This window comes from Fringilla coelebs (assembly GCF_963513975.1).
Source record: "Fringilla coelebs genome assembly, chromosome: Z".
In the NCBI taxonomy this organism is placed as follows: Eukaryota; Metazoa; Chordata; class Aves; order Passeriformes; family Fringillidae; genus Fringilla; species Fringilla coelebs.
In genome coordinates this window covers 148,016-161,150 of record NC_140031.1, presented here as the reverse complement: position 1 = coordinate 161,150, position 13,135 = coordinate 148,016, and the positions used below count along the sequence as shown (strand labels likewise).

General features: G+C 42.7%; 1 long non-coding RNA gene across 1 annotated transcript; it reads left to right on the top strand.

Annotated features, from left to right (window-relative positions):
• Positions 1–5,290: 5,290 nt before the first annotated feature.
• LOC311165286 lies at positions 5,291–8,453 on the top strand. Its single transcript, XR_014616915.1, has 3 exons — positions 5,291–5,989; positions 6,216–6,437; positions 8,213–8,453. It is a non-coding gene; the product is annotated as an uncharacterized lncRNA (long non-coding RNA).
• Positions 8,454–13,135: the final 4,682 nt, after the last annotated feature.

Below are 13,135 nucleotides of genomic sequence, written 5' to 3'. Positions count from 1 at the left end.
TAGTGGGGGTTTTAAATTTCATTTCTAGTTCGGGCTCTTTGAGTTTTTAGCAGGGTTAAATGTTGTGAGATCTTTGTTCTGCTAGCAATAGAAACGGGTTTTGTTTGGATACGCTGCGACGGGATGAGCGCACCGGTGCTGACCGAGGGGCAGCGTTTCTGTGGTCCTGATTTGCTAGGTAAGTGATCTTGTACGGTTTGATCCATAGTTTAAAATAAAAACAACTATAAACTTAAAAATAAATATCATATGATAGTGGTGAACATAAATATAGAAGACAGATAGATAAATATATAAACCTATAGTGTAATGTATTATTGTAACATTGTAATCGATGAAAATTTTAGTCTATGATATAAATACAGGAATATATAAAAACAGATTGTAAAGATAAAATGTTTCAATGTAGTTAAAATAAATTGGGGATTTTTTGGTTTTTATTGTGCTATAGGTTTGGGTTTTCATAGATAATATAAAAATATCAATTCACACTTATAATATATATACCAATACTTATAAATACTTGATATAAATAAATATTAGTAAAAGAAATATCTAATAGAAAAATGATATATCTATTATTATATTAATAGGTAATCTCATATATATAATATCGATAAGTATAATAAATAACAATTTTAAATAGAATGATGAAAAATAAAATAATTTTTAAAGTTTAAATATGATTTAAATCAAGGGGTGTCTTTGGTTTTTATTGGGTGTGAGGCAGGGTTTTCATTTCAAATAATATAAGTATTTTAGAAATGTATATCTAAATATAGAAATGTATAATAAATAGATAAAGATATATAACTGTAATTAAAATATAAATATAAACATATGTAAGTAATATGAATAGATGTAATATAGAATATAAATAACATTAAATGGCAATATAAATGATAAATATCATTGTGAGTATAAATATGTAAAAATTTAAAAAAAAATTTAAATACAGTTGAAAACAAAGGAATTCTATTTGGCTTTTTTTGGGGTAGATGCAGGGGGGCTATTCTAAATAACGTCAGTGTTACAGAATGTATAAATAAATCTAAGCAGTGGAATACATGTAAAATAGAATATAAATTTATATATAATTGAAATTTATAATTACAAAGGTATAAATATTAGACAACAATATACATTATAAATAGAAATGGGAATATAAATATGAAAAATGATAGAAATAAAGTCTATTTAAATATTGTTTAAAAGAAAGGTTGTGGGTTTTTCTCAGCTGTGTTGGGGGTAGAGGCAGGAGATTTATTTTAAATAATAGAAGTGTTACAGAAGCAAAAATCTAAACCAGAAATATATAATCAATCTATAAAGATATGTAAATGAATGGAAGTAATAGCAATAGATGTAATATAGAATATGAATTTATTTAGAAATAGAAGTGTATACATGAATAGAGATCAATATTCATTTTACATCTGAATATGAATATGAAAGAATATTTTGAAAAAAAAATTTAAAACTATTTCAATATTTTTTTAAAGATATTGTCAGGTGGTTTTGGGGGTTTTTTTGGGTTTCGTTTTTTTGTTGTTGTTGTTGTTGTTGTTGTTTTTGTTTTTGTTTTTTAATCCTGTTGGGTTAGAGGCAGAGGATTTTTTTTTTTTCGGGGTTGTTTTTTGGCATTTATTTCGGAGGAGTTTTTGGCGGGGCTCGGCCCCGTTCTTTTTTGCCGCCTTCCCTGCCCGCTGCCCCCGGCTGGGGTGTGCGGCAGTGCTGCCACCCTGTGGGCAGAGCGCGGTACTGCAGCGGCGCAGCGGCAGGCAGCCGCCGGGCCGCCATGTTGGGAGTGGCATGCCGCGGGTGTCGCGGACTCGCTTGACCTTCTCGATATGGCGGCGAAAAAGCGCGGGCAAATCGAAGGCCCCCGGTCCGTTTAACCGAGTTGCCTGTACGGAAACCCGACGCCATGGCGGCGCCGGTGGGATTTTTTGCGGCGTTTCGAGTGCCCCGAACGCGGGCTGTGTGGTCAGCGGCGCGGCGGGCGGGCGTATTTGGGCGGGTTTCCGACAGGCATCTGCGAAAACGCCTATCTCTGCTGCGGGTCCTGTCGCGGCCGCCATGTTGGGAGTGGCAGGTCGCCGATGTCGCGGACTCGCTTGACCTTCTCAATGTGGCGGCGAAAAGGGCGGGCAACTCGAAGGCCCCCAGACCGTCTAACCGAACTGCCTGTACGGAAACCCGACGCCATGGCGGCGCCGGTGGGATTTTCTGCGGCGTTTCGAGTGCCGCGGACGCGGGCTGTGTGGTCAGCGGCGCGGCGAGCGGGCGTATTTCGGCGGGTTTCCGACAGGCATCTGCGAAAACGCCTATCCCTGCTGCGGGTCCTGTCGCGGCCGCCATGTTGGGAGTGGCGGGTCGCCGATGTCGCGGACGCGCTTGACCTTCTCAATGTGGCGGCGAAAAGGGCGGGCAACTCGAAGGCCTCGTCCCCGGTTAGTCTGCCGCCTTGTGGACAGAGAGTGGTATTGCAGAGCCCGCGTCAGCGCCCTGCCCCTCTCCAGCCGGTGGAACAGACTGCAAAAAGGCCGGTAAGATGATATATTTCTATACAGAGACATATAAACATAGATTGTAAATATAGAAACGTTAAATTGTAGTTTAAAATAAATTGTGGAATGTTTGGATTTTATTAGGTTATTGGCTGGGGTTATCTTAAAATAATATAAATATAAAGAAGATAAAAATAGCAATCCAACTATTCAAATATATATTATGCATACCGATACCTAGAAACATTTAATATAAATAATAATAAGTAATAAAACTACCCAATATAAAAATAATTTTTTATTGTTATAATAAAAGGTCTTCTCTATAATATATATAATATCTATAAATAGAAAAAAAAAATTACAGAAGTAGTTGTGAATATAGTTATGAATAATCAAATTATTTTAAAATCTTTAATATGGTGTAAATAAAGGGGGTCTTTGGTTTTTATTTGGTTAGAGGAAGGTAGTCTATTTTTATTAATAGAAGTAATCTAGGAATGTATATCTAAATATAGAAATATATGAAATATGTAAAAATATATATAAATAGAACTAAATTAGAAATTTAATTTTAAATATAAATATAAGAAAGTAATTGAAGAGATGTAATATAGACTATAAATAACATTATAGGGCAATAAAAATTGTAAATTTAAATGTCACTATAAATATGAAAAATATAAATATAAAAATATATCAATATAATTTAAAAGAAAGGGCTTTTTTTGTTTCCATTTGGTTAGGGGCAGGGTTTTTACTTTAAATAATATGATTATAGGTAGTATTGTTCTATATTTTGAAATATAGAAATATGTAATCAATATATTAATATAGATATAGAAACACAATATATACATAAATATAAATAATAGGAAGAGATGTAGTATAGAACACAAATAGCACCGTACATTAATATACATTTAAATGTAAATGTGGGTATAAATCTGAAAACCATAATCAAAAAAACAAACTTAAATACACTTAAAAATAAACGGGTTGTTCTCGGCTTTTATTTGGGTTAGAGGTAGGGTTGTTTTTTTAAATAATAGAAGTGTTACAGAAGTAAAAATCTTAAACAGAGATATACAATTGATATACAAGCATATGTAGAAACATATTAAAAATATATATAAGTAATACGAGTGGATGTAATACAGAATATAAATTTATAAATAAATAGAAAATATAAATCTATAAATAAATGTTATCCATAAATATACATTTTAAACTAAAATATAATATAAATATAGAAACATATCTATTTAAATATTGTTTACAAGAAGGAGTTGTGGGGTTTTTTTGGTACTTATTCGGCTAGAGGCAGGATTTTATTTTAAAGACTATGAATATAGATATTGTTGTTTTCTATTTCTAAATATATACAAATATATAAACAAGATTTTAAAACATAGATCGAAATAAAAATATATAACTATATAAATAATAGGAAGACAGGTAATATAGAACACAAATAACACTACATATTATTAAAAATTAGAAATGTAAATGTGAGTATTAAGATGAAAAATATAATTTTTAAAAAAACTTTAAATACTGTTGAAAAGAAAGGGGTTCCTTTTGCTTTGTTTTTTTTTGGGTAGAGGCAGGGGCTTCATTTGAAATAATATAATGTTTACAGAAGCAAAAAATCTTAACCAGAAATATATAATCAATAGATAAAAATATGTATAAAAACATAGAAATACATCTAAGGAATAGGAATAGATAAAATATAGAGTTTAAATTAATATCTAAATACAAATTAGAAAAATAAATTTATAAATCAACATAATACATCAATATACATGACAAATATAATTGTGAATACAAATATGAAACAATATTTTGAAAAAAAATGTAAAATATTTAAATATTTTTTTAAAGAAATTGTTGGTGGTTCAGTTGTATGTTTTTTTTTTTTTTTTTTTGGTTTTTTTTTTTTTTTTTTTTTTTAAGCCTGTTGGGTTAGAGGCAGGGGTGGGGTTGTTTTTTGGCGTTTATTTCGGAGGAGTTTTTGGCGGGGCTCCGCCCTGTTCTTTTTCGCCGCCTTCCCTGCCCGCAGCCCCGAGGCGCGCGGCGGCCCCCGGCTGGGGTGGGCGGCAGTGCTGCCGCCCTGTGGGCAGAGCGCGGTACTGCAGCGGCGCAGCGGCAGGCAGCCGCCAGGCCGCCATGTTGGGAGTGGCATGCCGCGGGTGTCGCGGACTCGCTTGACCTTCTCGATATGGCGGCGAAAAAGCGCGGGCAAATCGAAGGCCCCCGGTCCGTTTAACCGAGTTGCCTGTACGGAAACCCGACGCCATGGCGGCGCCGGTGGGATTTTTTGCGGCGTTTCGAGTGCCCCGGACGCGGGCTGTGTGGTCAGCGGCGCGGCGGGCGGGCGGGCGTATTTGGGCGGGTCTCTGACAGGCAGCAGGGTAAACGCCTATCTCTGCCGGGGTCCTTTCGCAGCCGTCGGGTTGGGGACGGCGTGTCGCGGACGCGCTTGACCTTCTCGAGATGGGGGGGGGGGGGGGGGGGGAATCGCAGTCTCCGGTAAGTCTGCTGCCTTGGGGACAGGGAGTGGTACCGCAGGCACCCCCCCGCCCCGAGCCAGCGCCCTGCCCCTCGCCGCTGGGTGCCGGGGAAGGTGGAGGGGTGGCGGGAGCGAGCGGCGGGCGGGTCGGTGTCTGTGAGGGGAGGGGTGACGGGCATTCTGGAGCGCAAAGGGACGCCGCGGCTGAGAAGAATGGCGGGGCGGGGCCGGTTTCGGCGGGCGGCGGAGGCGCGGTGGCAGCGCTCCGCGGGCCGGGGGCAGCGGGCGGGGGCGGGCGAGCGGCGTCGGAACAGGGCGGCGCACCCCGAGCCCCGTGCGCGCCCCGCTCCGGGCGGTGGAAGCGACCGCGTGCCCGAAAATCCCGCCGGGGCGGCGCAGGAGGCGGAGCGGGGTCCCGGCGCTGCCCGCCCTTTGTGCCGCCAGCTTGAAAAGGTGAGGCGAGTCGCCCGTCCCGCCGCCTCCTTGTGCCGGTGAACTTGTGTCCGTGCTGGTTGCCGTGTCCTCTGTGGGCAGAGGGCTCTGACCTTGGCCGGATGGGCTGGTGAGTACTGGATCACTGGGGATGTGCTTTTATGTGTTTAGTGACCTTTACAGATTTATTCCCCAGGTTTTTTGAGTTCCTAGAATGATGGAATCATTCCGGTTGGAAGGGTCTCAAAAGATCACCTCGTTCCAAGGCTGCTGCCGTGGGCAGGGACGTCTTTGCCTAGGCCAGCTTGCTCAGAGCCTCATCCCAGAGCACCAATGGACACTTCAAGGCGTGGGGCAGGCACAGCATCTCTGAGCAGCCTGTGCCAGCCAGGTGCCAGAGGAGGAAGAGAACCTGGAGCAGAGAACCCGGAGCAGAGGCCGCTGCAGCTCCGTGTAGCCTTGTGTCACCGAGTGTGTGAGACAGAAAGGCCCTTGCCACGGAGGGATAGCAGCACGGAGAGATCTTTTTCGGGTAAAGCAGAGCAATGGAACGCCACAGTAGCCTTCAGTTCTTCCAGCAGGTTTGGGAACGACTTGAAGGAGGAGCAGAGCTGGCCTGGCACCTGCCAGCTCTGCAGGCAGTGGGGATGGAGTTGATCTGTTGATCTGGAGCTGCAGTGAGGCAAAGCAGGCAAAGACATCAGATAAGCCTGGGTCAAAAACTTGGCTAACCTATTTCTCCCCCTTCCTCCCAACAGGCGGTTTTGGAGCGCTCTGCAGAGATCTGCGCGGGAGGAAAAGCAGAGCCGGTCACTGAGAAGTGACGTGTGAGCTGCGGTGAGGACTGCTGCTCCCCCTGCCTTGGTGTGGGACCTCCTGAGCTCCCCTTCCCGTGGTGGCGGCGTTTCTCCTCTCATCCAGCCAAGCCAGACACCTCCGAGGTCACGAGCAGGGAAGGTTTAAGTTCCGAGATCTCCCCGGTAAGAAGCGACAGGACCAGAGGAAATGGCCTCAAGCTGCAGCAGGGAAGGCTCAGGTTGGATTCGAGGAACAATTCCTTCACTGACAGGGTGGTCAGGCACGGGAGCAGGCTGGGCGGGGAAGCCCCCGTCCCCGGAGACATTTAAAGGATGTCAAGATGTGGTGTTTAGGGACCTGATTTGGGAGGGGCTTGGCAGTGCCGGGGCAGCAGCTGGGCTGGATGACCTCAGAGGGCTTTTCCAACCTGAAGGATCCTATGGTTCTGGAAAGCCTTGACTCCCCTGGCTCTACCACAGCCTCTGGATGCTGACAGAGTGAGGCTGGTCATAGGCCTTGGAGGTCCCTGTCCCCCGGGGAGGGGACAAGCCAGTGTCACCTGCAGGGAGGGTCTCGTCCTCAGAGAGCAGTCAGTGGCTCCATCCCTGCCCGGGGCTCTGTGTGCAGCCTCAGGGTGGACACCTGCCCTCAGGTTTCCCTCTGGGCATCCGGGAAGAGAACCGGGTCCATCCGTGTGACAGCTCCAGGGCTTGCAGGCTTTGGGACTTTGCAGGTGTGTGCCTCGTGACAAGGTGGCAGGGACGTGGCACTGCCTGGCAACGCTCCCGGCCTCGGATCCTTGCTGCTTTCTTCCTTATCCCATAGGGATTTACCAGCAATCCTCTGTCTTTTCTTTAAAACCGTCCTTGGGATAGCTCAAAGAGAGGGTAATTGGTTATTTCAAAGCCTACGTGTTTTACCTGTTGGCACTCAAGAGAAAAGACAAAAAGCTGCTTTGCATCCTTCTGCCTGGAAGTCACTGTGACACAGGGAGGTGAGGAGGGGGCTGGCCCGGGTCAGTCTCTGCTGAGCCTCAGCCCTGGCTGCTCCTGCTTCCAGGGTGAACCCAAAAGCTGTCATGATCAAAAGAGCAGGCAGCCCCTCTGTCCTGAGTCACAGGGGCCATTTCTTCCTAAGTGACTCGAGACGGGAAATCATTCTTGGATTGTCAAAAGAAAGAAAGAAAAAAAAAAAGCCGTATGTCCATTTATAAGTGTGTGTATATACACATACATTTCCTTCAATGAAGCAGAAAATCTTAGGAATATCATGTCACGTCTGGCTTCCTAGAGAAGACCCTTAACTCTGGGCTTCTGAAAGCAAATGTCTGTGCATTTCTAGGACCATTTCCCTTCTTTTTGTGCCTCCCACAGTAATCCTCTCCCCTTCCCCATGGCAAGAGGAGTTTGGGGATTTTGCTGCCCTGCTCTCTCCGGGGTGTCGCAGGCTGTGTGGCAGGGAGTGAAGCCTTTGTCGCTGCTCATCAGACCTTTTCCTACAGAATTCTAGCAGCAGGGATAAAATTAGATTAGACTTGTGTTACTGAGCTGTCAAGTGGAGCAGGTAACATTAGGAAAGGGTTGTTTCTGAGCTGCTGTTCAGTAGAACGTGTTTCCCCTTTCCAGCACAATCCCCCCACCCAGGAAGGGATTTTTTGTGGGTCAGCCAGATGTGCTCCTGCCTCCCACTGAGGCTCTGAGATGGAGCTGAGTTTGCATTCCAGTGCATTGGAACAGAGGGTCATCAGAAGTTTTCTCAGCTGCCTAAGGCACAGCCCCGTGGAATCGAGAGAGCCTGAGCTCCTGCATGCTTGCTGTGAGCCTTGAGATGAGTGTGCACCATTGCAGGCTTGCAATTTCTTGAAGTGCACTAAGGGAACCAGCTCTGGGTTGGGAGGGAGGGAGGGAAATGCTCTGTATAACACGTGCCAGTTCGTCTGTGAAACTCATCCTGGCAGGACAGCATGAAGACTGGAAGTGTAAGAAGACACGGAGTGACACGGAGAATCTGACAGGAGCATCCAAAGGACAAGAGCACGAGTTTTGCTTTTTGCTTGGATTCAAACTCGGAAGTTGTAAGGAATTTTGGAAGGAGATGGGATGTTTCAGAAGAAGAGGAAGGAGGAGAAGTTGTTGTTACAGCCCTGGCAACATCTTTTGTTCTAGCTAATAGAAGAAAAAATAAAAAAGAAAAAAAAGTGTGGTTTTTTTTGTCCTTCAATAATATATTCATTGGTGGTGTATGCTGTGTTATTTTCTATTTTGGTATTATGAACTCTGTGCAATTTGTTTTTTGAGTCAAGCTGACTTTATGGATGGCTTGGTTTGTATTTGAGGTAGGATTAATTTCAGGAGGTTTCTGTAATAGACTTCTGGTACGTATTACTGGGATTTTGGTGTTGTTGATTGCATGTGTAAACATAGAGATTTGGTAGGGCTAGCTCGGGTGCTGGAGTTTTGGGTGGTAATTGATTAGATGGCTTTTGTTAGATGCAGTTTTTAATTTTTGAAAGGGTATTTTTTACTGTAGCGGTTTTAGGGTGGTTTTTAAGAAATGACTGTATTGTTTTATGTTGTTTCTGCTTGGTGTATTCTAAGGGCCATGGTGTGCTTCTTGAACGTGATGGTTTTAGTGTTCCCGAGTTCCGATTTATTTGTGTTGGACGAGTTTTTTTGGTTTTATTTTTGGGGACAGGGGCGTTTCTATGTTGGGTTTTTATAGGCAATATTTTTTTAATTTGGGTAGTGATATTTTTTAGTATTTTAATAGTTTAGATTTTTAATTTTTATGCTTTTAATGATTTTTTTTTAATTTCTGAGAACTTTTATAGATGATTGGTTATTACTTGTGAGTTAGCATAAAGGTAGAGCTTTGGGGGCTTTTTGTAGTAATGTTTAGAGTCAGTAGTGCAGTTTTGAATTGACTGAGTTGGTTTGGTTTTTGGGTTTTTTTTTGTTGTTTTGGGGTTTTTTTTTTTTGTTTGTTTGTTTGGGTTTTTTTTGGGTGTTTGTTTTTATTGGCAGTTATTTCATTTCCAGTGTGTATTTTGATTTTTTTCTGTTTTTGAGATACTGGTTTAGGAGGAAGTTTAGGATTAGGATGTGTAGAGGTTTTGGGCCAGTTATAGTGGGGGTTTTAAATTTCATTTCTAGTTGGGGCTCTTTGAGTTTTTAGCAGGGTTAAATGTTGTGGGATCTCTGTTCTGCTAGCAATAGAAACAGGTTTTGTTTGGATACGCTGCGACGGGATGAGCGCGCACTGCGCACCGGTGCTGACCGAGGGGCAGCGTTTCTGTGGTCCTGATTTGCTAGGTAAGTGATCTTGTACGGTTTGATCCATAGTTTAAAATAAAAACAACTATAAACTTAAAAATAAATATCATATGATAGTGGTGAACATAAATATAGAAGACAGATAGATAAATATATAAACCTATAGTGTAATGTATTATTGTAACATTGTAATCGATGAAAATTTTAGTCTATGATATAAATACAGGAATATATAAAAACAGATTGTAAAGATAAAATGTTTCAATGTAGTTAAAATAAATTGGGGATTTTTTGGTTTTTATTGTGCTATAGGTTTGGGTTTTCATAGATAATATAAAAATATCAATTCACACTTATAATATATATACCAATACTTATAAATACTTGATATAAATAAATATTAGTAAAAGAAATATCTAATAGAAAAATGATATATCTATTATTATATTAATAGGTAATCTCATATATATAATATCGATAAGTATAATAAATAACAATTTTAAATAGAATGATGAAAAATAAAATAATTTTTAAAGTTTAAATATTATTTAAATCAAGGGGAGTCTTTGGTTTTTATTTGGTGTGAGGCAGGGTTTTTATTTCAAATAATATAAGTATTATAGAAATGTATATCTAAAGATAGATAATATCTAAAGATATATAACTGTAACTAAAGTATAAATGTAAATATAAATAAATGTAAGTAATATGAAGAGATGTAATATAGAATATAAATAACATTAAATGGCAATATAAATTATAAATATTGTGAGTATAAATATGTAAAAATTTTTTTAAAAAATTTTAATACAGTTGAAAACAAAGGAATTCTATTTGGCTTTTTTTGGGGTAGATGCAGGGGGGCTATTCTAAATAACGTCAGTGTTACAGAATGTATAAATAAATCTAAGCAGTGGAATACATGTAAAATAGAATATAAATTTATATATAATTGAAATTTATAATTATAAAGGTATAAATATTAGACAACAATATACATTATAAATAGAAATGGGAATATAAATATGAAAATTGGTACAAATAGGCTACGGGGAAAAAACAGAACTGTCCATTCCTTGTGCTGTGTATGGAATTTTGGGGGGGTGGAGGGGGTGTTTAAATAAAATCGAGACGCAAATGAAGGAATTGCTTGTACACGTACATATTCTTCTCCTACAGGAGCCCTCAGCTGTGTCCCGAAAGTTAGTTAAACTGACATTTCTTTAAAAACCCGCAAGCATTTTGGAGATTGCAGTTTGTGTCACGTAGAATTCCTAGGGGCTGCCGTCAGGAAATGTGTGAGCCGAATCCAGCCGGGCTGCGCCGAACCGAGCCGAGCTCTGCCGAATGTGGCCGAGTGTAGCCGATAATGGCTGAGGGTAGCCCGAAGCGCCGAGTGTAGGCGACGAGCCGAACCTGGCCGAGATTTCCCGAAGCAGGCGGGTTCAGACCAAAGGCCGAACGGAGCCGAGTGGGACCGAACAGAAGCGAACGTCGCCGCCTTCAGCCGCATCGAACGAGCTCAGCCGAACAAAGCCGAGGTCGGCCGAGCCGAAGAGAACCAAAGCGGATCTTACGAGCTCGGCTGGGCCGAACCGAGCTCCGCCGAACCCAGCCTCCTGCTTTCATGGGCATGAATTAGCGTGAGTACGGTTACTGCCCAATTAGCTCCTGCCCAATTAGCTCCGTCCGTGTCCCTGCGATGGCCGAGCCCGCGGGAGGCGGCAGTGGGAGAGCCCCGAACCGTGCGAGTTGAACGTGAGGGGCGGCGCTTTCCCGCCCTCAGGGAGCCGTCCCGCCCTCAGGGAGCCGAGCCCAACCGAGCCGCGCCGAACACACAGAGCGGCTCCGAGTTGGCTCGAACCGCGCCCAAGAGGCGAATCTAGGTGAATACAGCCTACAATAGCCGAGGTTAGCAAAAAAATAGCAAAAAAATTTAGCCGGACAGTGTCGCCGAACCGAGCTCCGCCCAGCGCACCATCCCGGGCAGGCCGGGGCGGGCTCGGGGTGGAGCCGGGGCTCTGTGGGGCTTCCCCGCCTGTCCCTCTCTCTACCCCTCCTTTCCTCCTCTCTTCCTGGCCTTCTCTCCCTCCCTTTCCCCCGTTTCCCTCTCCCCCCACAAACCCGGCTCCTTCCTGTCCTGTCCCTGTCCCGCTACTCCCTTCTGTTCCCCCTCTCTCCTTCCTCTGTCCACTGTCCTCCTTCCTCCCCTCACGGGAGAGGCGCTGTTGGAGGGCGGCACCAGCCCCAGGTGTGAGTGTGAGGATGATGAGGGCTCGGAGCAGCCCCAGGTGTGAGCTGTGAGGATGATGAGGGCTCGGAGCAGCCTCAGGTGTGAGCTGTGAGGATGATGAGGGGCCGGCCCGTGCCGGGGGCTGTTTTAGGGGGAGGGTATGCCTCAGCTCTTTTTTGTGTGGAGCTGCTGAGTAGAGGGGTTTATAGGGACTCCCGGGGCTGTCTCCTGGAAGGACGGTGAGAGCTTCTCGCAGGGTCTGGGGGAACACCAGGATCCGCACTTGGATGCTGGAGCGTTGCCTAAAGGAGGTGCCGAGGGACGAATGTTTGTGGCGGGAAGCAGCATCCGAACTGGTGAGCCCGTGTGGATTTGGAGCGGGGACTTTTGTCCTTTCCCTTTTAAATTTCATCTTGCCAATCCCTCCCCGGTGCCCCCAGGAAATAAAAATGGAGCTTCTGAGGAGAAAAAAAATGAAGCAGAGGGAAGCAGCTACTCTTCTATTATTGTCTGTGTTTGAGCTGGGGAGGGATCCCCCTTCACTTGCGGTTTTAAGGGTGTTGATTGAAGGCAAACCTGGCTTTTCCAGGCTGTTAGGGGTACCACAGGGGTTTAGAGTGCTTTGTCCGTAGGTTTTTTTTTTTTTTTTTTTTTTTTGTTTGGTGTGTTGTGTTTTTTTGTTTTGTTTTGGTTTGTTTTTTTTTTTTTTTTTTGCCTGTTGATGCATTTGGTTTTTGTTTATTCGTTTTATTTTTTGGAACATGGGTATTTATATGGTGGGTGTCTTTAGTGGTTGAGATTTTTATACCTTGTGAATTTCTTCTGTTTATTAAATTATTTTTCTAAAGTATCGGTTATTCCTTAAGTTAGAGGCCGAGTTTTGGTGGTTTTTTTAGCAACATTCAGGGTCAGTTGTACGTTTTGGAGTTTAGTACGTTGGTTTGATTGGTTTTTTTAGTAGTTTTTATGGTTTGCTGTATGTGTGTCTCTAGGGTTTTCTTTCATTTTCGTTCTACTTTTCTGATGTGATAGGAGTTGTTAATGAAAAGAATCTTGTGTGGGTTCTTTTTGCAGGCAGCTGGTTGGCTGGGGGAGGTATTTTGATTTTTTTGGACGATATTGGTGGGAATTTGAAGCTGTTCATTTTGTCATTTTATTTGGGAATTGGATTTTAAATGTAGAGTTTTAACTCTATTTAAACAAAACAAATATATGTATAGAAATAGGAATAAAAAACGAATGTTTTAAATATAGTCCGAAGATAGAAGAATAAAACCTATGTAGTATTATATATTACAATATATTTGAAACTATACATGTCAGCTATTCCTGATTTCTTATAATATGCTATATATATTATTTATGTATAATTTAT